The sequence below is a fragment of the Erythranthe guttata genome, chromosome 2 (genome assembly GCF_056151865.1).
Source record: "Erythranthe guttata isolate IM_541 chromosome 2, IM_541, whole genome shotgun sequence".
NCBI classification, from domain to species: domain Eukaryota; kingdom Viridiplantae; phylum Streptophyta; class Magnoliopsida; order Lamiales; family Phrymaceae; genus Erythranthe; species Erythranthe guttata.
Window position 1 is genome coordinate 8559931 of NC_142534.1, and position 4516 is coordinate 8564446.

At 31.6% G+C, this 4516-nt stretch overlaps 1 long non-coding RNA gene across 1 annotated transcript; it reads left to right on the forward strand.

Annotated features, from left to right (window-relative positions):
* The first annotated feature begins 388 nt into the window (after positions 1-388).
* On the forward strand, positions 389-4111 carry LOC148772265 (uncharacterized). The gene is made up of 2 exons (XR_016034911.1): positions 389-1102; positions 3741-4111. It is a non-coding gene; the product is annotated as an uncharacterized LOC148772265 (long non-coding RNA).
* The last annotated feature ends 405 nt before the right edge of the window (positions 4112-4516 follow it).

The following is a 4516-nucleotide window of genomic DNA, read 5'->3' on the forward strand; positions in this document are numbered from 1 at the left end:
TTTTCCAAATTATTGTTAACCCCCTATTCAAGAAACGTTATTTTGTAACTTGGTCTCATCGTCTTTTACGGGGATTTTTTTTTCAAATTTTGAGGACAAAATTTATTTAAGAGGGGAAGATTGTAACACCCCGCATTTTCATAATACATAGAATATATTATATGCAATTCATGAATTAATTAATAATTATATGTATCCGAAATGTTTGCGTGACTTTAAGTAATGTATGTGACCATGTTATTCTATTTACATGAATTAGGTGAATTATAATGTATTATGCATCTTAATTGAATTAAATAACTTATATGCGCCCATTGTTTAATTAATCTAATCTATGATTAGTAATTATCTGATTAAGTGCTTCATAAGTGTTTATAATATTGATGATTACTAGATGTTATAATGTGGTTGCTCGTTCAAATGTTTATAATAATTATTATTATGTGATTAAATGAATTATGTGCTTTAGTCCATGGATTTTAATGATGTGCATTAATTGATAATTAATCTAGGATTGAGATGATGTGAAATTAGTTTTCGTTATAGTTTAATTGGTATCCTATTTCATTTATATGAATTATATACTTTAGTGTGTGTGTATTGGCCGTGTGTTGTGTGTAAGGGATAGTGAATTACTCCCTAAGTTTATTAATTATTAAAGAATCCCCTCTTCTCTTATATATTGCTAAGAAGCCCCCAAGGTATGTTCTCCCAATTTTCCAATAAAACCCCAATGTCTTTTATATTGCAAATAAGGGCCTCATCTCCCCTATAAATAAACCCCTCATCGTTACATTCTCTTCACACCAAAACATCAGCCAAAAGGCCCTCTCCTCTCCCTCTCCATCGATCAAAAACAACCCCAAAGAAGAATTCTCTTCTTCCATCACCCCATCAAAGCCCCTCTCTCCTTCCTCTCTTCAATTCCTCTCCAAGAGAAACTCCCTCTTCTTCAATTCTGCTAAAAATCTTCAAGAAACAGCCCCTTCACATCCTACAAACTCAGCCCCAAAGCCATCCAAGAACATCCAAGCCAAACCCGCCGAAAATCCACCGAGCCTTTGGTTTTCTTACTCCTTCATCTTCGATTTCATGCTCTTGGGTAAGGACCTTGGTCTTTACTGAAAAAATAACCTAATTAATATAAATTATATGGGTTTTAATGAATTATATGTTTGGGCTTTAGAAGATAAAGTTCTTGATGAACACTACTTGAATTTCAGTTTCGTTGCTTCTGATTGTATTGCATGTCTCATCGGGTAATCCCTAAGATAAAATTATAAAATTTGGTGTTAGTCTAGAGCTTTCGGTTAGCTTCATGTGGATGTAAATTGTGCATAAATCGGATTTGTATTGAGTGAGTTATGAATCGTTTTCTGAATCTGCATAGTTTCGGAGTCATCCACGAATTATGTGTTAACAAGCTTTCTTATACTACTCTTATTGAAGTGATTTCACTCGCATATAATTATGTACTTATGAAACTAATATTCTACAAAATTTGGTAACTTTTGGAATAAGCGATGAATTATTTGATATTTTTAAAGTTAGTGGATCTGTTCTGAATTTCTGCTTATGTTACTGCACTAAATTGATTATATCTCTTACATAGATACGTTTCTTCATAAACTGTTTTAACCCTATAAACTAGACTTAGATATGAACATGTTTTCCAAATGTCATCAGCTTTGGATCTACGGTTTAGGAGATATGAATTTATGAATTTATAGTGCCTAAACTGCCAGATCTGTTTTTTATCAAAGATGTAGATATAGATCACTAATGTATTTTTTAGGTTTCCAGTCTCGGAGTTTACTGCATGTTTCACAGATGCCCTGGTTTCTTAAAATTACGGAATTTCGTGGGTAACTAGATCTTTCTGTTCTCTTTAATTTCATATATTTTAATCATCAATCGGATTTCAGATGATTAAGATATGAATTATTTACTAAACCTGCACATTTTTTGAGTCAACTGAGGATTTACTTTTAAAATCGATGTTTTCTTAGTTTGATTTCCTTGATTCCACTTGGAATATAATTATACCTTATAAAACCAGTTTTCTGCAAAAGTTTAAAGTGTTTTAACCAAAGGATGATTTATTAGGTATTTTCAAAGTGACTGGTTCTGTTTCTGAAAGTGTGATCATACCACGGTACTATTTTACTTATTCTTCTAATGAACTAATGTTTTCAGAACACTGTTTTAAATGGGTGTTTTTCACTCATACAGGAGTATGTGGTTAAAGTTTCAGAATTGTTGTAGTTATGGTTTAAGAGAAATGTATTTTCAAAGTTAAGGTGTCAAAACTGTCCGATTTTCCTAAAAACGAATTTCTTTGAATTAAAGGGTCCTTTGTGAGCATGATTTAATCTCTTGAGACATGACTTAATATGGTAATGAATATAGATTATGATGTTACATCTAGAGAACCATTATTAGAGTAGTTATAGGTAAGATACAAAGACTAGTATATTTAGAACTATAAGTTGTTCTTGAAACTTTCTATGTGCTGGTACTTATACTAGATTTGATTTTCTATAGTCCGTTGAATAGGTATTATGTGAAATATTGAAATTCATGATGATTATTTGAATAATGTGTTTTACTCTTATGAGGTATAAGTATGTATATATAAAAGTATATGTATATGTAAATCGATAGTTTAGACCTATGATGTTATAGGCGTACTCCCTTCGGGTTGAGGAAACTTATAGCCCATAGTTATAAATTAGAGTATATACGTGTATATATATATATATATATATATATATATATATATATATATATATATATATATATATATATATATATATATATATATATATATATATAAGTACCTATGTGTATATACGTGTAAAAGTATATGTGTTTTTATTACTAATGTTTGATCTATATGTGCTTACTATTGTTCCGGAATTTGCTTCCGAATTGTATGGTTTGATTATCAAGTTATGTGATTTAACTCCTTCGAATTATGTGAATGACATACTTGAAATTATTACTGTTTATTTGAATGGTGTATTAAGATCTTCAAATTATGTGCATTCTTCGAGTCATTAATTGGTATCGCACGGTCTAGTATAGAAGAGTCGAAACTGTAACGTAACTACCGATGAATAGACACGGGATACGGCGGGCCGGTATCCCAAAACGACAAGTTACTATAGAGTGTAGGGTGGGTAGCTCTCACCGAAGACCGGGCTCTGAAAAACGTCTATTCTCGATGCTTACGTTAGGGTTTTGATAGGGATCCCGTCATACGCATCTACGCATAAAAAAAAAAAAAATTGTCTTGGAAGAAAAATGATTTTTAAAAGATTTTAAAAGAAATTTTGCTTTTCAAAAAGGGGAACTTCGTTTAAAGGGACTTTATGTCTAAAACGGATTCCCAAGTATTTTATGATTTTATTTACAATAATGATTCCCATAATGATTTTCAAGTAGTTTTTGAAACAAAACCATATTTTTGTTATAATGCTCTCGATTTCAAGAATAATATATTATGTGCGTGTATTTGTAATTATGTGCTTGAATATGTGTGAAGTGTTTGTATTTCATGATTTATGATGATAAATAGATATAGTATAATTAGTTCGAAAAACACATAGACGAATACTTTAGGACTCCCATAGGTCGTGAGTGATACGATGAGAGAGGCGTGAATTCGTCAGACTAAGACTAATGTCCTTACTGAGCCAGTGTTTGGGCTCATGCTTTTATGCAAATTATCTTTTCAGGTTCTCCAAGCTATTTAGGAGGTCGGTGGAGTGGAGTTCGAGGAATCACGAGCTTTGGTGCTTAGATTATTTTACTCAGATTTTATACGCAACGTTTTATCAAAAAACTAATCGACATAGTATGATTTTATTTTGTACTCTGATTGGAATCCAGTCTATTAAACGGGGGTATTTAGAAATATAGTTATTTCTTTTCCGCTGCATTACAATCGTTTTCTAAACCCCATTTATGGTTATAATGCACTCTTATGAAAATCTTATGCTAGTTATGGGCTAAGAACTTAAATAAGCTTTCCCTATGAATTCTCTAAAGGACTTTCTTAATTAGAGGATTTTAAAAGTTTCTCCCATGTTTTAACTAAACTGCTTGCTTTAACTTGATTAAATGAAGATTTTTGAAAGTATAAAAATGGATCCAAAATTTTTAACAAGTCCGTCTTTCAAAATCTCTTTATGAAAGTTCTTATTGTATTATTGAGGGTGCTACAACAATTCTTCCTTCCTTATAAAATTTCGCCCTCGAAATTTGACGTACCGAACAATTCTGGATATTTGCTATGCAACATATAAATCAAACACATAGGTAAATAAGAAAAGAGTTAGGCCCAGCCAAAGTATTATCATATGCCTTCTTCTGTCTTCAGAAATGATTTGAAACCTACGCTCTGATACCACAAAATGTAACGCCCCACAACCTAACAGCAGAATCTAATCGGATCACCACCATTAAGTTAGGGATGCTACCCTTTTTATATACACTTAAACATTATGGTTTG